The sequence below is a fragment of the Rhipicephalus sanguineus genome, chromosome 6 (genome assembly GCF_013339695.2).
Source record: "Rhipicephalus sanguineus isolate Rsan-2018 chromosome 6, BIME_Rsan_1.4, whole genome shotgun sequence".
Lineage (NCBI taxonomy): Eukaryota > Metazoa > Arthropoda > Arachnida > Ixodida > Ixodidae > Rhipicephalus > Rhipicephalus sanguineus.
The window spans coordinates 68,473,410-68,498,384 of record NC_051181.1 but is presented as its reverse complement, the minus strand read 5'-3'; the positions used below and the strand labels follow the sequence as shown (position 1 = coordinate 68,498,384).

Below are 24,975 nucleotides of genomic sequence, written 5' to 3'. Positions count from 1 at the left end.
GAGAAAGCCGGACGCTAGGACGACGAGATGAACCACAAAGTGGTTCCATTGTGTAATGAAAATCCAGATGCGAGCGAGCGCATGACGCAGACATGAGGGGTTGGTGACAAGCAGCTTAAGATGTGTGAGTGAAAGAACTGTACATGACGTATCTTCGGCCTTGCACATCAAACTGGGTGAGCACCGAATGTTGGAGGACGATACAAGTGAACAGCCAGAAATATCGTCGGCATCCTGATCTTTCTTTCCGAATATGTAAGTTACGTCAAAATTGTACTCTAGTAAATGAATAATTCAACAAGCAAGACGTCCAGATAGGTTCTTCGGCAACGACAGTCAGCACAAAAGCTTCGTGGTCAATGATCACTACAGTGTGGCGGTAATGCGGACAAGTTCGAAATTTACCGCATGCACCAAACAGCTATATACCAAGAAATATACCAATAGCAGCATACCATTTCCTTACCACATTCATAATTACGGACTTAGCACTTTTACGAGACACACGTTCATTGTTCTGAAGACATTTCCACTCGAAGACCACCGACGTTTCACTGCTAAAGCAAAATGTTCGACTCCTTAGCTCAGCTCTTAGAATGCTCGAAATAGAGGTATAGAAGCTGTCAGCAAAAGATAACACATCGGACCGACGCCCACTTGGAAATGTCTGTCTACAACATGATACCCAGCACAAAAGGAGACTCTACAGCACCCGCCTGCCCAGTATCCCCTTCATGACCAACGGTCTCCTATCCGAAAAAAAGTGCTCCTCGCTACGCCACTGACCACGACACGGGGCAGTTTACGCAGCGTTGCAACTGTGTCACTTTGTTAGAATTTTCGGCCGGCTCTGCAAACATCAAGCAAATAACAGGCACATATATATTGTGAGCCTATTGTCATGAAAAGCAGCCTGCTGCTACGTTCCATGGCACATAGGAACGCAACCTATTGTGGCCTTCTTTCAGGAGTTTTTGATAATTTAAAAAATGCATTTTACCCATATTGGCCACAGCCTCACGATTAAATTTCTGTCTTCGTTATTGCTTCCAGCTTTTTCTCGGGATAATGTTCAATGATCTGAACTGTTCTGACGGATTTGTGATCGTTGGTCCCGTTGGTGTTCTCAAATGATGTTACCAAATCAGTAGTGGCTGATGTGTCGATAATGAAAGCTACAGGTGACGACGGAATACCGCATAACGTAATTAAGGAGAATATCAACCTCATCTGTGTTCCCACGTTTTATAAATTCAAAAACGAATTGTGCATTTTGTTCACATGCATATACAAAGCCTCAAAAGCAGTTCCCCCGTACTCAGGACATTCAAATCAACCAGGAAATTGCAGAGCCATCTCGCTTTTAGGCGGTGTTCACAAACCTTCAGAGCGCCTTAACGTTTGACGATCCAACCACTTCTTCATCGAAAATATCATCATCGGCCTACATCAACATGCCTTCGTTCCATAAATGTCTGCATCAACAGCGAAGCTAATCCTCTCACCAACCATAAACTCCCCACTTCGCAATGGTAAAATGGATATAGCAGTCCTTCTTTTTCTTTGCTTATTGACATTGACGTATTCAAAATTTAGGCCAGTACTTTCTCTCTTGAAAGCTACGTGTTCAATGCGAAATAATTTCAGTCCTCAAAACACATGCCCTTGCTGAATAAATGGCTATATAATTGGCTGTTTCGGCTGCCCATAAAAAAATTTGGCAGACCCAAAGCCTTGCGGGAATCGTTTTCATGCAAATCAGGCAGCCAGTAGTTCTATGCTGCATTTTTTTAGATTTGCGCCAAGCGTTACGAGGCGGATCAACGCTTTGTAAATGGAGGAGTTGTGTGTATATCGGGGGCTTGCCAGGCACGTCGACTACACTGGCATTAAATGGAAACTTATGGTCTGACGTAGTATCGGCACTCTCGTTAGAGCACAGACGTATGTGTTATCGAAACGAAGTGCATGCTACTGTGCGATGATGCGATATCATACGCTATGGTGCTAACCGCAATATCGTACGCTACGATGTCACGCTACGGCACGGTACCATACGTAATTTTCATTAGCGTACTCCTTCGTGATCGATCAAAGCTTGAATATAGCTTGCTAATTCATAGGAATACGAATGTAAGGTTTATTCATCATCATCGTCATCATAAGTCTGTCTACGCCCACTGCAGGGCAAAGGCCTCTCCCATGTTCCGCCAATCAAGCCGGTCCTGTGCTTTCTGCTGCCACGTTATACCTACAAACTTCTTAATCTCATCTACCCACCTAATTTTCTGTCTCCCCCTCACGCGTTTGCCATCTCTTGGAATCCATCCTTAATGACCACCGGTTATCCTGCCGACGTGCTACGTGCCCGGCCCATATCCATTTATTCTTCTTGATTTCAACTATGATATCCTTAACCCCCGTTTCTTCCCTGACCCACTCTGCTCTCTTCCTGTCTCTTAAGGTTACAACTATCGTTTTCCTTTTTATCGCTCGCTGCGCCGTCCTCAATTTAAGTTGAACCCTATTTGTAAGTCTCCAGGTTTCTGCTCCGTAGGTAAGTACCGGTAAGATGCAGCTGTTATATACCTTCATCTTGGGGGTAGTGGTAGACTACCATTCATGATTTGATAATGCTTGCCGAATAAGCCCCATCCCATTCTTATTCTTCTAGTTATTTCACTCTCATGGTTCGGCGCCGCGGTTAATACCTGAAAGAATGCGCAGGTATGTTATGAGCTTGTTCCGTAGTTAAAAATCAGCGAGCAGCTGATATGCAGTCAAGCAATTATGAATGATGTGAAGTTTTAACTTCCTTGTAACCACACATCATAATTAACACATGACACGAATGTTTGTCCTGAAAGTGTGATTTCATGGCATCATGGGTCATGCTACCGTGAAACCATATTTCAAGGCGAATTTGCGATTATTCACAGCACAATCTTGGTGTGCCACGGCTCTTTACCATACCTTACGTATATGGCAAAATTTAAAATATGTCTGGTTTTTAAACTAAAGCATGCAATCGCGGATAAACCACACCCTCAAGTACAAAAACAAATTTCAAAAATGCGCCTGTAACACGCAGAGGTAACTCCAGATGGTAACGGTCTAATTTTTTAAAGAACCTTCTCCGTTAACAGACACAGGACTCGTTCATGTCGTTATCTTCATCCAGCAGCTCTATTCCCCATTCCTTTAAAGACGCCGGTAGCCCCGAACTTTTACTGCGCTGTAAATGACTGCGGCAGAGTGCAGCCCACTGTGGTCCGAGTCCTGATTCGCCAGCGCCGCATAGACGATACGCAAAAAAAAAGAATAGGTCTCTAAACACAAGATAACAACCCTGGAAGGCAAGGAGAGCGGACGACAAACAAAGTGGGGATGATGCGAGCTTCAGCGCGATGGAATCAGTTATCCAAGACCGACAACGGTGTAGGAACTGCCAAGAATTCTGCCTTTAAATGTGGCTTCGCGGCAGCTGGGTGCGTGCTGCCATGAAGCCACATTGTCGCACTTCTCCTTTGTGTTGAATCAATGCATAACGGCAACACAGGTTACGGATGCTGTGTCCGGCTCTGGCTTTCCTGATAGGTCAGAATCAGAATCATTTTTTTTTCAACATCAGATTTCGACAAATTAGAGAAAAAACAAACAAAATGTGGGATTTCGGTATCCTTATAAAGGGAAGCGAGGGTAAGGAGGAAAAAAAGGAGGGTGGGAGCGTAGAGCATAGCATAGTATAGTAGAGTACAGCAATGGGGTGGAAAAGGGAAGCAAGGTTGAGAGGAAATGTGAGGCTGAGGATGAAGAAATGAAGGTTTCTCTTCCCGCCATGGCCTCCCAGCATGCTGGCCGTTTGGAACGCCAGCGCTTGCTTGCTTGCCCGTGGACGCGAGCGTCGCTGAAGTCAGGCGGATTACTGTGCCACACTTCCTACAGCTCTCACGTTGAGTGGAACTGCATACATTAATTTTTAGAATTTGCCGACAGCCGTAAGGCCTCCATCTAAGCGGCACTAAACCGCGACTGATGACCGACACTCCGAGAAACAGCGCTAGTTAGGCCCAATGGACGGCATAAAGTTGTAGGATGTTTGCCGTTCGGCGTTGATTGGATTCGAGGCCGTGGCCGGTGGCTAGGTTTTATACTGTAGAAGGGGCGAGCATATCTGACATGTTCAGGAGCGTGCTATCGTAATTCATTTTACGCTGATGCTTGAAAAGAAAAGTGTACGTGCTGCTCGAGTACCAAAAAAATGAATTTTTAATTTTGCATTAAAATATGTGCATAACATCACGTTGAAAATAAACTGACCTCCGTGATGAAACCGTTTCCTTTTCAGAATGAAAAAAGAAGTTATGTACATGTCCCAAAACCTGGCCCGTGGTCAACGTTTCATGCAAACTGCACACTTATTTGATCTGGAATATTCCTAAAGAGGTTGCGGCAAGCGTCCGCTACAATGTACACCACGCGCTCACGTTCAAATATAGTCGCATACAAAAGAAGTCCGGAGAGGCCTCGCCCAGACGACCGAAGAACGACAGCCCCGTGACTAAGGAAATAGTCCCGCTCTGGGTGCACGCGGCAATAAAGTCTTTTAGCAAGTTACGGAAATACGGTACGCAAATACGGTAAGGCAGTACGGTACCGATCCTCCTTTCCCGGTAGTTGAGCGGCCAAAGCACAGCCAGCGGGAAAGGAGGAACGCTACCGTATTGCCTTACCGTATTTGCGTACCGTATTTCCGTAACTTGCTGAAAGACTCTAATCTTTTCCAAAGGTGGGGTCACCGGCAGTCCGGCTCATGACGTCAGTCCGGAGTACGCAACCGCAAGTGCAGGCTTGTGTGCATCCACCTTTGAGGAGGAAATGCCCGAGACTTATAAAGTTGTTGTGTGCGTGTGTGTTTGCACACGCGCGCGCGTGCGCGCGCAGCTTCGCTCATTTTTGTACTTCATAACGCACAGTGAGGCTGCCCACTACTCCTTAACGCCAAGCAAGCTTACCCAGGGGTGGACGAGGAGGCCGCAATTGTTCCGGAACCCCTGCGCCCGCGCCGGGTAGCTGTGCCATCGGGGGCCGGCACGGAGCGGCGACGAGGCATTGTGCCCGATTTGCAGGACAGCTGATGGCCCCGACGTGACCGATGCGTCGGGCCAGGTAGCGTCGCTTCCTGTGGTAGCGCGCTGTTGTCACCGGGAGGTAAAGGCAGCGACGCGTTGGAGTTAACGCCGGCTTTCTGAAGATGACTTCTTGGGTAGAGCAGTGTGGATATGTTCGATCCCGCACACAGGTTTCCTTCTTCTTTGTTCTTGTTCATCCAGTCGGTGTGGCTCAGACCCACTGTAGTGGCCAATAACTGGGTGGTTTTATAAATTTGTGCAAAACCTAAGAATATGGTAACATATGGAATAGAAACTGCAAATAAAATGAAATTTCACTGCGTGACGATCCGCCACGGTGGTTTAGTGGTTATGGTGCTCAACCGCTGACCCGGTGGTCGCGAGATCGAATCCCAGCCGCGTTTGCCGCATTTTCGATGGAGGCGTAAAATGCTTGAGACCCGTGCATTAAGATCTAGATGCACGTTAAAGAACCCCAGGTGTGGAAACTTCCGGAGCCGTCCACTACCGTGTCCCTCATCATATCGTGGGTTTGGGGCGTTAAACCCTAACAATATTATATTATATCAATGCGTGATCTAATGTATCAACCAAATTTACAATACTTTTATTTAAAGAAAGAACGAAAAAACATATTCAGTAGATTTATTTATTTATTTATTTATTTATTTATTTATTTATTTATTTATTTATTTATTTATTTATTTCAGCACAGACACACAGCCTTGGATGACTATTGCAGAATTGGGGCGTAGCAAATAGAAAAAAAATGCAAAACCGTACAGACCGAGCATCGGTTAGTTCCGCCACAGAGAATGCCGCCGAGTGGGAGTGGGGAGGTAGAATGACCACATTTCGCGAAATTACAGTACACCGTAGGTTGCAGAGGCGTACATTCCCGCCGCCTCGCCCGAAATTATGCAAGAAAAGGTCTGTCGAATGGCGGCAGTTACAAACCCGATCATACCAGAGTCCAGCTGTCATGCACATATTACACCCAGATTGATACACGACAGACAAGTGCAGACATTGAGACTCTGGATGGAGCCGCCCTAGAGCATATCCTATGGGGTTCAGGCATAATAAACAATAGCCGTAATGCAGCCTTAAACAGCGATAGCCTCCGCGCTCGCTGAGAGTCTGCGTTGCTCAGCTCGCACCTGGAGTACCAACTCTGGACCGTCCAGCGAGCCGAAGAAGCCGTCAAGGCCCAACACCCTTTGGCCGAAGCTTAGGCTGGATCCGTGCCCATCCCACCAATTCGCAGGGCACTCAATAAAGTAATTTGATCTGATCTGAGAACAAGGTGCACTGAACACAAATATCAATGGTTATTAATACAGAATAGAAATTCAGCCAGTGTCAAAGATCTTGCATGAACGGGCAAAGCATTACACAGTTCAAGAGTGGGCAAAAAAAGTATATTTAAACGAATCAATGCGATGATGAAAAGGATACGTATTTAGCTGATGATGATCTTCTAGAAGTAGGCTTAGCGGTAGTGATGTAGTTGCTAAGAAGCTGTAATCGTGGAAAGTGAATCAGAGTATAAGTTTGAAAAATTCAAAGTGAAAAGAAGAGACTGGCAAGCTCAAAACTATGGAAATGGGAAGTAGGTGAAAAAAACATGTCTGCACAAAAAAAAAACGTTTATAGTTACCTGCTCATATACCTATGTAACGGATTGGTTTCATTAATATAATTCCGCGCTGCCACGCAGACATTTGCATTGCATAATCTGGATATGAAGGCTCCAAAATATATAATCACAGGCACAGACCAATCTTATTTCAATAGCTCACAAAGGGATATATAAATAGCTTTTTCTTGCTGAAGTAGATAGCTTATGTGTCAAAAAGACATGATATATCGTTTCGAGCTCACCACAGAATGCGCACAGTGGCTACTTTCGGGCTACCTTGGACTTACGTTGCGGCGCATTACGTTTCGGCGCATTTTTTTCATTATTCGCAGATACAATAACCTGACCAGGCCTGCGTCGGTAGAAATTTATCTTCGGTACACGACAGCGCAGCCTCTTAGTGAACACTTTCAGTTTTCGCGTTTGACAAATTGCTCTCAGCCAGTAGTATAATAGGTGAAAATGTTCGTGGAGTTATTCAATGTTGTCTGCAAAGGCTTCCACGATGGAGCAGCCGTGACGTGGGCGGATAAACTATGGCGAAATCCGTCCACGTACTGCAGATTTCGCTTAAACATTCGCAATTTCGCTGGGAAGCAATTCATAATGATCAGGCACCCAAACAGGAGGTATCTTTCTGAAGTCTACAGGCAACAACGCCTGCTGTTCCCTTATCACTTCCGAGTCAGCACCAGCAGATAGTGCGAAACAGCGAAGTAGCGAACGTGTAATTATGACATCAAATGTGGTTGGCGTGTTTAACTTGCACAGTGCTCTACGGGGTTGGCGTTGGTGGCTACTTTGCCCAATATCGGCCACTTTTCAACCCCGTCTGGCTACGAAAATTAAACGTATGCTCGATGGATACTTTCTGGCTACTTCGGAGTTCTATTTCAGCGTACATCCTTGCCCTATTTATTATTATTTGCTGATACAATAACGAGTAAAGATCATGACAACTAATTGTTTATAAGCTTTTCCTTCGTCATGTCATTACATATGTCATTCATATGTATGCTGTTTTTGGGCACACAATATCAGGTCGAATAAATTAATACAAAGTGCATGCGCGATCGTTGGCGGCTAATGAAAGCCTACCCTTGCTGAGAGTTGCCATTAGTTTGCATGACAGAGCAAAACAATGCAATGAAAGAGAGCAGATGGGCAGAGAAGGTTTCCGGTATTTCTAAAGGAAGAGCGTTGACACAAACTCGAGAAAAAGAACTAGCAAGTTAGCCAGTAAATATACGGCTGTCACTGCAAGCGATATGGCAAGAAAAAGCGTTAAGCGAAAAGTCAGAGAGGCGGGGAGGATTTATTGGATGGCAGCTAATATTTGGTCCGACCAGCACAAAACAGCAGAGCACACGTCTGGTCTTTAAGAAGATGTATTCGCTCTGAGTACATAACAGTCGATACGTTATTCACTTCAGCACACACACATGATGGGTGTCATATGAGACTGCGCATAATAAGTACGACATGTGTTACACAAATGAAAGTGCGGTATTATCAGAGACTTTATTCGCTGTCTTTGGAACATTTCTTTATCATTTTGTTGTGATATGTGCCTATAAGTGTGTTTTTGCATATGTGTGCCCGAGTGTTCTATTTTGCATGAACTGCCTTGTATGTTTTACTTTAAGATACGTGTTCGAGTTTCACTCAAGGGCTAAGGAGTAGCCGGCGCCATAATTGTGCGCCAACATCTCCTTATATATCATATCAATAAAAAAAAATATTGGGTGGCAGCAATTGAAAAACAACCAGCACCGAGTAACTACTCAAAGGGCAAACACTGAATAGGAAGGGAGGTATTTTATGATAATTCAATGGGGAGCGCTTTACTGTTTGATGTGAGGTCGATAGCCTGCGAATGCATAGTTATAAAGCAGCATTCAATAAAGAAGAACAATGCCCATGCTATGGGGAAGATAAGAAAACGACGGAAGTTGTTCTGATTGAATGTGGCGATAGCCACCCAAGTGTACGTTTGGGCATGAGCCTACATGAAGACTTGGGATTAGGAGCAACAATGAAAAACTGGACGTGTCTGCGATAGAAGTAACTAAGAGGAATATTGGGGCAGAAAACTTGAGAGAAACGACACAAACAAATATTACGGGCCCCGATTACGCTATCGTGTGCCTTGAAGGCAGTGGCGTAGGCACAAATTTATTTCGGGGTATGAGGGGGCCACGCCTTTGGTGGGGTCCGCGCAGGTAATTGTGGTCGAGTGTCATTTTGCGCTTTGTATCCCATGGTAAAAAGATAGGGGGGGGTGGGGGCACCTGCCCGATGTGCTACCCCCTGTCTACGCCACTGCTTGAAGGCGAACCGTAAGCGTCCTCCAGGTTTTTTATTGTTTATCTTACTTACATCTTTATCGATTTTTCTGTCACGGACAACGCTGATTTTTCGCTCACAACCCATGACGCCGACACCAACGCAGGAATTTCGGCGAAACGAGCTCTTTGACGCTATCGAGTTAATCTCACTTGTGTGAAGGCCTGCTTCCTGCTGTAATGGCTGTACTGATTGCGCAGATTCTGTCTCTCTGCGTAGGTGCAACATGGATGATGTATACTGCATCGTGTGATAATTATTGAGATTTGTACTCAATGAAGGAAGCTTGTTCTTTTGTACTCGCGTTCTTTAGTTCCCAGCTTTGTTCGCGGTCTGTGATTCCTTACTGCTACTCGAGCGGATCAGAACATCATGCTTCCTTGACGTTACGGAGTCTTTGTGTACCAACACGACGTGACAAAGAGTGTGAGAAATCTGCTTTGATGTTCCGGCTCCATTTTCGTCTTGCTTCTGCTTTCGCTTGCACTCAGCGTTCGTTGGCACAAGTAAAACAGCTTGAGTTTCCACAGAAAATAACAGAAAAAAGACAGACAATAAAACATCATTAACCTACGTGGCTACAGAAACCTTCGCGGAGCTGAAATGTGTACGCTGTGGGCCATCATTGGCAACGTGACTTCCCTGGTTTTTCACCACGTATTTGCACGAAACCTTCGCGTCTCGTAACACAGTCACATTTATCTTGTCTGGGAAGGCCAGGTTTGTTTACTGGTGCACAAAACATCCAAACTCGCAGTGTTTCTTTCTTGCCAGTGCGTTAGCAATCAGGCTAGCACATCCGAACAAGGGAGCGGCTGCAGTTTGTCGTCTGCTAACCCTCCTCCAGGGTGTTCTCCTCTCATTCGAATGTTGGTGCGACAGTCTATGTGCACTGCGAGTTGCGGAGTTTCTTTTACGTATATGAAACGCCCATAAAAAGTCCGTTGTCACTCTCTCTGTTCATCCTCCTTCTCTTACATTCGATACGCCAATGTCATTATGACTGCAGTTATGCAAAAATGTTCCAAAAGCCGGGAGAGTTCATGATTAAAATACTCCGACTTAACACAACAACATATAACAAAAAACTACACAGACGTTTCGCCACCTATGCGGGTGGCATCTTCAGTATGAACTGGCACCGAATGAGCGAAGGTAACCCAGTCTATTTCTAGTCCCGTGTGTCTCTGTACACATCCGGTAGGGGACCATGGTTGCTGTTGCATGCCGACCTGTCACGGCGGATGAACCACGACTCAAGAAGCTTTCTATTGCCCCACCTTTGTTCCCGAGCCAGCGTCGTCGCATTACTGAAGTCGAAGGCATGCCCCGTCGTCCAGCAGTGTTCGACGAGTTCGCTCTTGGAATGTGTGGCATGGGTGGCTTTGGCGACGTCCCCTTTGTGTTCTTTGAGCCTCGTTGGCCGCTTCCTGCCTGATGTGTACAGAGAAATACGGGACTAGAAATAGACTGGGTTACCTTCGCTCATTCGGTGCCAGTTCATACTGAAGATGCCACCCGCATAGGTGGCGAAACGTCTGTGTAGTTTTTTGTTATATGTTGTTGTGTTAAGTCGGAGTATCTATTTTAATCACTGCAGTTATGTAGTTCGGTTTTGTGACGCAGAGTAATTGACGCGTAAAATTTGTTTGACATTAACAAACAAATCGTAGAAAGGTATTGTGTGAGCGCGCCTTCAATAGCACCGAGTAAAAGTAGTCATTTTCCCCAACTGCGCAAACCGGCGATTCAGGATGGTGCCACACTCATTTAGCTGTTTCGTAACAGGGTTGCCACTGACTTTCGAGTAAATGTCGCCAAACGACGAGCAAAATTTCGCCAAAAAAGTAGCCATTCTAGATACGTGCGGCATACCCAGTAATAAAAATTTCCACTCACGTATAGCCCCGTAGAATACAGTACCATCCAAGACCCTTAAATTATATTGACGTTTCTCAATGCCAGTCGTATCGCCCGCTTCACCATGGGAGTGCATGGTGCTGCTTCTCCGACTAGCCGCAAGATGTGCGTGGTGGCGCAAGGGTGAATGAACGAAACGCTCATGATATCCTTCCATCCTTGCCCTCTCGTATCAAAGCTAAAAGTGTGGTATAAACCTTGGGCGAAAACCGTGAAAGCATTATTTCTAGACCGCTTTACGTACCCTTATATGAATTAAAAGGATTAAAAGGTTTATTGAAGTTAAAACGACAGAATTCTTACAGGAACCGATCATTAGTGAGTCTTACACCTTTTCAGTGTGAACTAATATGATACCGGACATTACCGACCCTTTCTTATACCCTTATGAAAAAATTTAATGAGTATTAATAAACAGACTAATGTCTTTAGACATCAGAATCATTACACTGTCTAATGCCAGTCTAATGCGCTTTCTAATGCACACCTAATGCGAGTCTAATAGTAATTGGCCACCGTTAGTCTATAGAGTCATGACGTTAGAGTTTCTGATGACGATTGTCTAGCGTTAGTCTATGGAGTACTGACGTGTGAGTTTCTAATGGCCGTTGTCTAGTGAAACGCAACTGAACATATGCATTAGGTTGACATTAAACACCATATTGCAGACTTAGGCCTTATGCCAGCAACAGCATGTTTGCTGCACACAGGTCAATAAATATTTTTGTGGTTAATAATACGAAAGTGTGCATGCTTTAGAGGATTGTCACATAAATGCCAGCAGACCATTTCGAGCAATGACTAGATCACCATTGTTCTTTACACGTAACAGTCTTTCGAAGCCAATCAATAATCTTGCATGTCTATGATACACGCATTTGTAAACGAGCGCTAAATTGTCAAGCTATTTAGTTTCAATAGGACAATAAATGGGGCTAGTTAGTTAAATTTTGTATTTCCTATGAAAGCGCTCTTTTACAATCACAAACAAACGAAATAAAACCAGACGAAAGATTTCAGGAGAAAGCGCTTTTCTATTTAATTTCTGGCTCAGCACTGACGATAGGGTCTCTTGTGCTGCACTGTCGTGGTGGTACAGTTGCTGTATTTGAAACCTGCAAGTGAAAGTGTTAATATTAGTTTGGCACTGAAGCATACAGCTTAGGGCAGCATGTGAACAGATCTTGCAATTTATGATTGATGCCTTTTTTTCCAAAACAGTGGTATAATTGTTACCATTTTAACTGAATAATCCATCTGTATCAATGTCCAACTACATAGCCTTGGCTTCATGCTGCTTTGATCAAAAACATAAAAAAACAAACCACTATACATCACTTCAGAGGGCTGTGGTTTCGTAGATTGGCCAGCTATTATAGACAGACCAATTAGCTCTGTTAGCTTCTTTGATGTAACATTTCATAATGTCCTTTCGCTACTCAAATGGTACTCCATGCATGACTGCTGCATGCATCAGTGAGCCTATTCCACCTCCTTTGTTTTAAACAAAACTATCACAGAACAATTTGTAGCTCATGCTCAGCTTGTGCAAGGTGAATCTGAGCAATAGGCAAGTTTAATGTGGAGCTGAGTCTTGGTGATACAGCTAGAGAAATGCTAAATTCTAGTGAAAAGAATCATGAAATGGTGGGTTCTGTAAGAACCTACATATATTTTACCGATATGCATGCTGTAACAAGTTATGGGTCATTTCTACAAATATTTTGAAAACAAGGCATTAGAGAAAGCAAGCCAAAGCATTTTTGTATTATTACCCCTGGCGACTTTCGATATTATTCGATAGCTAAAGGTACATTCATTATGTACCTTAAAGAGGCGACAAAAGTTCTATGAATGTTAGCTAGCAAATATTGCATAGTTATGAAATTGATCACTTGTCTTTTAGAAAAACAGCAGAATCCACATTGGAGTGCGTCGGTACTTGTTGAACATCTTGACAGGATATCACAGCTACTAAAGGAAAGAGCACATAGCAGCGCTAAACTCACAACTTTTTTTAGAAATCACGCAGACGCTTAAAATATCATCTGAACCCAAGTGTTCGCACAGAGATAACATCATCTACAGTGCATGTGCAAACAGCTAAATGGAGTAATCAAACGAACACCCAGGAGGAAAGAGGATCACGAGCTAAGACACCGACACAGAAAGAAGAGAGGAGCGCTGTCCGTGTATTAGCTCGCGCTCCTGTTCCCTCCTGAGTATGTACCAAAATGCCCAGTTACAAGTATTGCTAAAATGTGCACCCTTCTACAATAGTATGAATTCATTCGACAATTAATGTTCCCTGTCAAACAAGGCTATTCAAGGCACCATTACACAGTGCATTACACTTCTCTTTCTGTCGTAGGCCTCAACCTGTGTCGTGAACTGTGCAATATGCACAGATTCATGGTATCTTTATAGATTGAGGTGTGACAATGTTCCAAACAATGTGATGAAACATATGAGTATCCGATGCTTTCTAATCAAGACTATCTCCAATTCAGATCATCAAACTCTCAGGCTTCTCGATCATCTGACAACAATGCTTTGTTAGAAGGAAATGGGTACTCCCATGTTGCACGACATTGCTTAAAACATGGTTGCACCACAACCTATAAAAACACCATAAACCTGTACATAGCAGTAAGGTCAGAACAGGGACTATTAAGGCCCACAACATAGAAAAATAGAGCAATAGAATACGCTGTGAAAGTGCGCCCTACAGCTTTGCATGAAAGTCAATTTTCAATGTTGCATCACTTCATAACATAGCGGTAGAATATATGTTTCATTGCCTCCTTTTGCTGTTTGTCAGTGCCTGTAGACGACGTCATCTATGCAAGAACGTGTGGTTACACATAATATTGAAACGTTAATGTTTATCGCAGAGACATGTGAAGGCGGGACGAGGAGGGACACACAAAGGTGCTAACTTTCAAGTAATTTATTTGGACTCAGATCATACATATTTATAATTTTAAGGAAAGAAAAATTCAGGCATGTGCAGGCACAGCTGCGCCCAGGAAAAATAGTTCTTTGTTACATATAGTGACGGCACACTAACACAATCTTGGCAAAGATAATGAATAATTGCTGATTCAAAATCAATCCAATGTACAGTATAGTATTATCACTGTGTGGCTAACCAGCAACTGCTGCCTCTTTTTACATTGTTGCAGTGTTCCCTGAGCCTTCCTTTGAGACAATGGCCCATTTTCCCTAGATAATGCTTACCCCATAATAGGGGTATCTGATAAATGATGCCTTCTTTGCAAAGCATGTAAGGTGTCCTGCGATTCGTATTCCAGCCAAGCCTCCTTTGAGCAACTGGGTTGATGCTTTTGCACAGTTTAGTATGCTTATTTAAAGCCGGGATCACAACGCTGATGTTTGTCTCAGCACCAACCGTGTTTATGCTGTCGGATATCCTGTGCAGATGTGGCATAGCGGAAACATAGTTCGGCGATCAAGATTCGGCGTTGTTTTGGCCTGGCAACTGTAAGGTGGTTTTCTGAGTGGGCTTCTGCAACCGGTACAGCAAGGGGAGCAGGATATCCTGCTTGCATCCACAAGCAGGATATAATTAAGGCTCGTCCACAAGAAATGGGAACAGGATTTTTTAAGGCGTTATCGAGGCAGCGTCAGACAATGCACCTTTTTACCATTATTGAGTGGGAGGAACTAAAAGGTAAGAATGGCTTGTTTCCCCTCAGTTCGTATGACTAGCGCATGCAGTTTTTATGCATATTAAATCGTACATTCAAGAACCTGATACTACAATACTCGCCCGATGCTCGAGAGTAAGCACCATTGGGTGTAAGTAATCACGTGCAAGTGTTACGATGTTAGTGGCTTCAGATTCGACAGAACCTTTGTGGTAATCTATAAAGAGGTAGTCATCCTCATATCTTAAAACCCCTGTGCTTGTATATTGCACTAAAAAATCCTGTTCCCATTTCTTTTGGATGAGCCTTCATTTCAAGAACTCACCGGATGCCAGCAGGATATCCTGCCCCTCTTTCTGTACCGGTTGCAGAAGCCCTATTAAGAAAACCACCTTGCATTCACCAGGCAAGAAAAAAAAAAAAAGACTAATCTTGATGGACGACAAATTTTTGCCACTAAGCCATATTTGCACGGGATATCCGACAACATAAAAACGGTTGGTGCTTGGGTAAACATCAGCATTGTGCTCATGGCCTCAAATCATGACTCTAAGCTAAGCAAAAGCAGCAACCCAGATGCTCACAAGGACGCCTGGCTGCATTAAGAATCACAGGACACATTACGTGCCCTGCAAAGAAGGCGCCGTTTACCAGATACCCCTATCATGTGGTAAGCGTTATGTAGGGCAAATGAGGTAGTGTCTCAAAAAAAAAAAAGAAAAGCTCAGGGAACGCTGAAACAACGTAAACAAAGGCAGCGATGACTAGTCAGCTGCACATTGGAGCACATGTGGTTGCTTTACACTTTGATAAGAGTTTCATTGTGCATAGGCACATTGACAAACTACTACATTGATCATTGAATCAGCAACTATTAATAATGTTAGCTGAGATTGTGCTGGTGTGCCATCACTATCTTTAACAAAGAAAGATCTATTTTTCTTTGATGCAGCTGTACCTGCCCATGCCTGAGTTTTTGTTTTCTTTTTGTTAATGCATAAGTGTGATCCACGTGCAAATAAGTAATTGTTGAAATTTAGCACCTGTGCATGTTTCTCCTTCTTGTGCCATCTTCACAGGTCTCTATGCTTACCATGAAGGCCAGATGTCAACCCTTGATAACATTTTTTTTTAAGTTTTCTCACTCTGCTCCAAACTACATGGCTTAAAAAAAAATCACTAGAAATCCACTGATTTCTTGAATAACGCAATACTTGTATTTTTATAGTTAGCAAACAGAGTTCCATAATTATGACACTGTCTCCTTTTTCATTTCTGTGATTTACACACAAAACTGACAAAATTTTAGGATTTTTCAAGATGCTACCTGCAACCAATGGGGAGCATGAAAACCTATATCAGCGCTACAAAACTTCTCGCATTGTCTATTGTGGCTTCAGATTTCATTTCTTTCTCAATGTTACTTTGCAATGGCCCTCGAAACTTCTGAATGTAAAAGCTAGCATCGCAACAATACACATAAAAACATCATTATAAGTAAGATTTCCCCGCACAGTTTCATGGCAATCCAAACAAAACAGATGTTCGGTGGAAGATGGAGGACGCTTGAAGAGACAAAACGTCCTCAAAGAGGTTATGTCGCTGCAGCCAACTTTTCAACAAGTAGACTTGCCTTCGTCAAGACAGCAATGTCAAGAAGCACCAGTTGCTCCCTTTATGAAGACAACTTCAAGTGTCAAAACGTTGGCTCTGGCGTCAATCCATGTTCAAGGATTACAAACTAAATAATACAAACTATTTCATGTTCCATGTTCAACGGATACAAACTAAATAATATGCACTGCACTAAAGTGCAGGAGATAGGTTTCCCACACCTAAGCTAAGGGCCAGTATATGCTATATCTTGAGATGTGCTACGTGCCAAAACTGTCCCATTGTAGTGATGAAAAGAGATTCCTACCACTCAATATGGCTTGTCTGGGCTTGCAGGAAGACCGCTCCTATCTTGCACTGCAATATGTCCTCTGTGTCGGTGCCGTGAACAGCTGTCATCGCTGATACATACATGAGATACCACAAAAGATTATTTTCACACAAAACAAACCCTACCACACACAGATAGTGAGTACCAAACATGTCTTCAGGCAAGTGTATATCGATACATTAAAAAAGTTGATCCTTGAATGAAGGGATCAGGGCACAATCAGAACAGGTATTAGTGGACTAGCCACTTCTTGCAACTATCGAAAGAGTGGCACTGCATGTCCAACATTCACACATGTACGTAATAAGCACGACCCAGAACATGCATATGGGTGATCCACATGACAAAAACATTTGCAAAGAGTGCGTGGTACATGAGCACATGGTGCAAGGTGGGAACGAGCCATACATATGTATTGTGTCAATTTAGGAAACACATTTTTGGTACTCTAAAGCGAATTCACATTTAGCTTGTCTTGTTCACTTGAGCTATCTGATTTTTTTTAGTTATGTAAGCCCTTCACAAAACCAATAACATTCTGCAACTTTCTGAGAACTTCTGGAAACATATGAATATATAAGAATTTAGATCTCTTTCTTTTAATTCTTGACTTTACAAAGCTAAATAAATACTAAATTACTGAATACTACACCTTGGTTATGAGTCCTCATACAAGTAAGAGGGCAATATCGGTACCATGCTGATGTAAAAAAGAAAGCGTGAAAATACAACGACTTAAACCAACCCACAATCAAGCAACATTCTCACTACATGAGCACAGTCTAAATTATTCGTGATAGAGAAGGTGGTGTGCTTCAAGCAGCAAAGAAAAAATATATAATGGCAGAAAAGAAGTTCACGCACTTATCTCAAACACAAATACTGCACCAAAGAGTGGCATGAGTTAGCTTAGCTTAATCGAATTGACAAATTTTTCTACTAACATTATTTCATATAAACATGTGCTTCTGCAAATTAAGCACGCAGTTGTTGGAGTGTACACTTAGTACCAGTACATAACGTAATTCACTCAAATACATTTACTTCAAGTGAGCTCGCTTAAAACATTTATGATGCAGCTACGTTGAAATCCTAACCACGGAGCAATTACATGGATTTCCGACAAAAGGACTCGGGAACGCAACCACAAAAACATATCCATCATCGCGTGTGCGTGACAGGGCTGTGTGTTTTTCTATCTACGTGCGCAGTGTTGTGACACTTTTGCGCATTATTTACCGAGTTTGGTCAACTCCTCTTATATCACCACCGTGAAAACGCTAAGGGACGACCCGTATGTTTAAAGGCAGACACTTCTTCACGGCGACAAGGGATTGTAGAAATACTCTCAAGCGATGATCTCGTACAGTAAACATCCAAGGAATAACAGCGCAATGACACGAGGCTTGCATGATCGAAGGATAGGATCGCGTAGCCGCAACGCGCATCCTTCAAACATGTAATCAACGCAATCGGCGACCGGCTTTTACGGTGATGTAAATGCAAGTGCGCTCAAAGCACCAAACATACCTGTCTATCGGGTCTCTCGTTCTCATCCTCGCTGTGCCAACACGCCGCCCGGGCTATCGGTTCCTGCACAACAGCATCACGCAATGAATAACCAAGTTACTTGTTCAGCGACTTTCTTCAACTTACCGAAGTTTGGCACTGGCTTTGCATTCTTCACAGTCGCTCGTCAAAAGGCTCACGCTTCCGCTCCTGTACAACCGCGGTCGCCGCTTGTCACAACACTGGGAAGTGGATTGTCTTTGGAGGTACACTCGATATTGAATCACGCGATTAACGTGGGTAATCGATAAACGAAGCAAGAAAGCACTTTTGAGCGCGGAGACAAAGCAGCGCGTCCGATGAGGCTGTTCTGAGTGGCGACGAACGACGATGCATCATCCCCCACTTGATCAATGCGGGAGGACGTTCCGAAACGCGCAAAATATCCAGTCGACGAATGTGAAGTACGATAAGCACACAATAAACGCACACAATATCTATCAACACGGTAATATGTCACTGCACAGCACATGTGCTTGCGGGAAGCACCTGTAGTACAACGAGGCCTGTTGCAACTGCTGACTAACAGGCTCGACTAAAAAGAAAACATAGGTGGCAGCAGTGTCGTGTTATCATAGAGGATGTTTTTGTACTGCAAATTAAATGTATTTATGGCTTTGCACACAAGTTTAGGTGCGTCTGCACTATTTGATCACTCATTGTATTTAGTTTTTAAACTATACTTTTTGTTCTTGGCATATTAGAGAAAATTTCGCTAACTCCCGAGGCGACGGTCATCACTGAGTCCCTGCAAAATACACGTATAGCCACCCTTGTACAAATCTCAAAGGCAATGCTTTTGCGTACTACAAGATTCGTTTCAGGGTTGGAGGCGTGTGTAGATAGGTATGAATAGCATGCATTCCTGCACAATAAAAGAGAAAGGATGTATCTGACCAGGTGCCCATTCCTCTACTTTCTCTGCGTAACAGCAAGCAGAAGTGTTAGCTGCGGGATGAAAGGCATGGCGCCCCCCACCCCCTGTACCCCGCTCGCCGGAACTTGCCGACGAGGAATGAAGAATGGGGTGGGGGGTGGGGGAGGCTACGTTGGTAGCCACTGCTCCCAGGCGTATTTTTGTTGAAAACGTGTAGCTGATGATACACTTCCAAATTCTGACTGCAACGATTCGACTGATTCATCTCTCGTGCTTCCCTCAGTGTCCGCAGCTCTATTACAGTGCACTGTAGTTCTATTATTCCAACACCCCATCCTCCGGGCGAATGGAAAACCGACACTTCTGTGTAACTGTTCGGGGCATCGCTTCACCGCACGCGAGCGACACTGAAAATTAGTTAATTAGTAAACACTTCAATATATCCGGCGGATAAAACTTCAATATATATATATTGAAGTTTTATCCGCCTAAGGTGGTCGAAATTAATCCGGAATGCCCCAATAGAGCGTGCCCCCACATCGTGCTTTTGGCACGGAATATCCCAGCATTATTATTATTATTATTATTATTATTATTATTATTATTATTATTATTATTATTATTATTATTATTATTATTATTATTATTATTATTATTAGTGCTTAAGGTGCTCAATGTTTATTAGTGCTCAATGTTATATCTCCTACTGAAACATGATTGAAATATTTATTTCAATACAAACTGTTTGGCGTTTGAGATTTCTCAAAGACAAAACGTGAATGTTGAGATCTGTAAGAAATTGAATTAGATTTAGGTGCATGTTAAGGAATCCCAAGTGGTCGAAATTTTCGGAGCTTTCCACTACGGCGTGCCTCAATCGTATCGCAGGGGCATGATGATGATGATGAAAGAACTTTATTGTTTGTCCGGCAGATTAACGGCCCGGGCTCAGGTCTCCCATGTCGCATAGGCAGAAATTGTTTTTTTTTTTTTTTGGGGGGGGGGTGCACCTCGTTGATCTGAAGTGGGGGCCGGGCAGGCAGATGTGGTCGAATGTCATTTTGGGCTCTGTATGCCATGACAAAAAAAAATTTCGAGGGGTGGGGAGGGGGAGGGTGGTTGGGGCACGGGCCCGATGTGCCACCCCCTGGCTACGCCACTATCGTATCGTGGTTTTGGGACGTAAAATCCTCGCAATTGTTACGATTAGTATTAGGATATAGAATTTTTAGTGGTGATAAACGCTTAATATATATTTCTTAGCTGTAATGTGCTTTGGCATTAGGATACGCAATGGAAAATCTGCTTACTTTTGTCATCAGAAATGCTGGTGCATATTGTCATTTGAGTGTCTAATGCACACGTGATGCTAAAGGACATTAGGCTTTGCAGGTCTAATGTCAATCTAATGACACATTAGGTGTGCATTAGTTGCACATTAGACTCGCAAACTTCATTTTCATAAGGGTAGTTACTTATATCTACACGCGTCAATCCGACGCGTTATTGCCGTATAACAATGTAAAATGTTATATAGCAATTGTTTTTATTGCACACGCTCACCGAGAACAGTGAAAAATGCCTCAATAAAAAATTCGGCAGATCCCACGTACCGTGGGAGTCGATGTTATGCGAAGCCCGTCGTCTTGCCCCTTCAGATGCGAAACTTCAGATAAGCTTAAAGCACCTAAAGCCATAAACCTATAGTCAATCACTGCCCCCTCGCGGTTTGCAAGGCAGTCCGCTGACTTACATTTTGCTAAAATGTCGCTGGGGGACGTTCCAGTACCTCCTGCATCTAGATGGCATCCCGAACTAAGGATCCCACTCACTGATCTTATTTTCACAGAACATCAAAAAAACGTTTTACTATCTCTCTAGATGAATTGAGGAGGTACACACGAGTTACAGGACGGACTTTCCGAATGACGCGTAATGTGCACATTCTACTCGTGCGTCTAAAACCAAGAAAAATACTGAGAATGCTGCCGCTCATTCGTTGGGAAGACACTGAGCTTAGGATTCAAAACTCGGTGGAGACCTAAGCCGAAAATCGCCAAAAATTCGCCATGTCGCCATTCATAATTTTAGGTCGCCACGGGCCTCTCAAATTCGCCAATTTGGCGAAAAGTAGCCACCATTGGCAACCCTGTTTCGTAACCCTTGTGCACATTTTTTCATGTTACGTATATTTATTATGTGTTATTTCACCTTCCGAGCACCTCATATGCTCGTTCGGTGCAAGTTACAAACAAGTGAAATGCACATGGTTCCTCAAATTCAGGGGAAACAGCTCATTTGTATTCAGGAACATAAAGTAGCTGGTGTCTAACGAAAAATATAGACAACTCTTCTTTCTTTTATACACTACCTTATTACGCGACATTCATATTTAATTGTGGAATATATATTAGCTACCTACCGATTTGAATACTTATGAAATGTTTTCTGCAAGCTTGTTCCAACCTGCACAGTAAGTCGGTTTCATAATATAACTTCTGCATGTTGTTCAGCGCATTTGTTGCCTCTGCCATTCTTATTTTATAAAGTACTTTGCTACTTTACACCATGGACCATTAATAACTGGTCCATACTTAGTGCTATTCAACTGCCCTGTTGTTGCGTAACCGGCCGAATCCGCCATGCAAACGGCTTGGCGACATTAAGAAGGAAGAAGACGAGGCTTTTACTAGTCCGAGGTCAACCTATTGGCGCTGCCGCAATGGAATCAGGTAGATGTATCTTCTTTTTTGAAGTCAAGGAATCTAGTAGTTGTGCAAGCTTCCTTACTTTGCGTTTGTGTTCGTTTTTGTCCTACCTTTCTCTTCTATCAATCTAATCGCCGTGTCATTAACTCTCACTACTAGACGTTCTACGCCCACATTGATATATGGTCTTTTGACTCGAACGCAAACTTGTCGACAAACATGAGGCAAGGTAGCACGAATACAAGTAGCACGAATAAGTAGTCACTCGGTAGGCCTGTTACACGTCGCGCTCAACGTTGCACGATCCATTACAACTCGAATGTAGCTGTTAAAAAAGGGAAGCAGCATGGCCAATTATTCGACAACCGAATCGCCCCATCGCTGCAATTTCATAGACACGTGATTATCTCAGATGGTTCAGGGAGAGCAGCGGTAAGGCCGTGGTGCTGGGGTCGCAGCCCATACCAGCAATATCCTTTTTATTGACTAATACGCTTCTTTCTGATAAAACCGCGTTGCTTTCCTTGGTAATTTCTTTCAATAAATTGGCCCACGGTAATATTTTCTTTTCGTGCTAAGTGCCTGATTGAGATTTTGTTGGTTTGTCAATGTGGTAGGCAACCGTAACATAACAGTAAGGGGGCAAATAAATGTCGATGCTGCAAACACCGTTCAGGCTATTTATGCTCAAAATTTATTTATGCAGTGTGGTAAGCGGCGATGAAGTCGTACATAGAAAGCGGCACTTTGGGTGTTCGTAAAGAAGCACTTTCTAAGCTATTTTAATGCGTCTTATTGGGAGCATGGGGAAAGCCAGGCGAAGGCATGCCTTTGAAGATTATGAATTTAAGTTTTGTGCAGATATTTTGCTTGAACAATACAGAAATGAAAACATTTTCTATTCGTGTAATGTATGCATCAACTACGTAGACTTCTCACAATAAAAATGGCGGATACTTCCGAAGATTTATTGCTTTCAAACAATTTTTAAGACTACGGGAACAGCGCCTGCTAATAGGTTGGTGGAAATCATTTCTAAATTCGGCAGATTCCATACGTTGTGGGAATCGGTTTGATGCGAAGCAGTCAGCGAGTATTTCTATGCCATATTTTACGGCTTTGAGCCAAGTGTTACGAGGTGCATCGACGTGTTTTTATAAGTGTAGTAGCTGTGTGGACATCGTGGGCTTACCAGGCAGGTCGACAACACTGGCGTTTAAAGGGTAACTTATGGTGCGACGTACCGTCAGCCCTTACGTTAGAGTACATACGTCAGTATTATCGAAACTAAGTGCACTTTATGGTGCAAGCATGAGAATATTATACGTAGCTTTCGTTCATATATTCCTCCTGGGTCGAGCAATGCTTCAATATAGCTTGCTGAATCACAGGAATACAAACGTAATGCGAATTAGACTGCTATAAAAGCGGAGCTAACACTGGAACCACAGAGGTTAATCTGATATGACTCCTGTATCTGAGGAGTACATATGTTGTGTATTGCTTTCTTGTAAAGTTAGATAGCCAGCACCACAACCATCTTTGACGTTGCACCGGCATAACGCCTGCATAGGCTGTTTTTCCAAACCAGTTCATAAGACCTGGCGTGGCTCTGTGGTAGAATACGTGATTGCAACTCAAAATCTTGAGTTCGATCCCTCGTGGGATTCTAATTTCATTATTTCCATTAGTCAGGTCAACACTGCCGGTGTCGGTTTTTCTTAACGCTCTCGCATTTAAATTATCAATGTCTCTTCTCGCAGTTCCTGGGTAGATATAAACTGTCAATCACCTGTGGCTCATACCCATACACCGCGGCCCGCGTTAAACGGGTATGTGTCACATGTGTCTGGAGGAAATGGTTTGATGACGTACGCAGCAAGATTTTCACGTTATTCATGTCATGACACTACAATCATATTCGTCAAATCCTGTTACCCTTCTATGCCAATTTTTGTCTACACCAAGTTAAGGAGGAGACTCAGGCGTAGGCGGCTAGATAGATAGATAGATAGATAGATAGATAGATAGATAGATAGATAGATAGATAGATAGATAGATAGATAGATAGATAGATAGATAGATAGATAGATAGATAGATAGATAGATAGATAGATAGATAGATAGATAGATAGATAGATAGATAGATAGATAGATAGATAGATAGATAGATAGATAGATAGATAGATAGATAGATAGATAGATAGATAGATAGATAGATAGATAGATAGATAGATAGATAGATAGATAGATAGATAGATAGATAGATAGATAGATAGATAGAAACGCTCAAATTGCCAAAGGTTTCCTGAGAAATGCTTTGCGTTTAATATAGTGCTTCTGCAGTAGTAGATTTGCCTGCTGTAAACTGCAAAGGCTGCAGAAAAGCTTAAGCCTCTTTGTTCAGAGGTAATACTAAAAGTTGTTCGCATATTACCCTTTCTTCTCTATATCTCTATGTATCGCTGCGAATTTCAAGCGACCACATGTATTTCAAGCTTCCTGCATCTCGGCTTGGCTATGTGCCATTCTAGCGTTTCATTGAATCAAAGAGACTATTTTTGAACCTTTTTTTCATTGTTACACCTAATACGCTGTCTTATACTGATTTCAAAAAACTTAAACTTGACGGCATGGACACGGGCGCTGAATGGGCATAATGTAGCGTTTTGTGCAACATGAAAGATTGAGTAGCTTCTGAAGCAGCCTACATCTATGTCATACTAATGGCAGGGGCAATGAGCCGTGTAACAATGAGCTTGGGGGGGGGGGGGACAATAAGCCGTATTTTCACTGTCGGCACGCTAACCGGAATAAAACCAGAGATCAATGAATCTGACTGACCACCGTGTGCCATACTGGACGTATAAGTATCCATGACCACGTGATTAAGCTGTGTATGCGAGGGCGAACCAAGACGAATATTGGCGTGAAATGTACTATGTACTGCCGCTCCGAATCCTTGTCTTCATGTGTTAGTAGTGGTGACGTTCTGTATAGCTCCACCATTGATGGCTGCATTCTGCGTGGCCAAGCGCATCGCTACCCGCCTGCCTTACGCTAGACGCGATCTGCAAATGAATTTCATGCAAAAAGGGAGTGCGAATGCGCGAGGCAAGCGCGAGCTTCCGTCCCTGCGGAAAACCCCGCCACGGTGGTTCCATT

General features: G+C 43.2%; 1 long non-coding RNA gene across 1 annotated transcript; it reads right to left on the bottom strand.

Moving 5' to 3' along the window:
- Positions 1-12,023: 12,023 nt before the first annotated feature.
- Positions 12,024-18,701, bottom strand: LOC119395872 (uncharacterized). Its single transcript, XR_005184349.1, has 4 exons — positions 18,313-18,701; positions 18,187-18,249; positions 16,633-16,726; positions 12,024-12,155 (listed from the first exon to the last, which is right to left on the bottom strand). It is a non-coding gene; the product is annotated as an uncharacterized LOC119395872 (long non-coding RNA).
- Between the last annotated feature and the right edge of the window lie 6,274 nt (positions 18,702-24,975).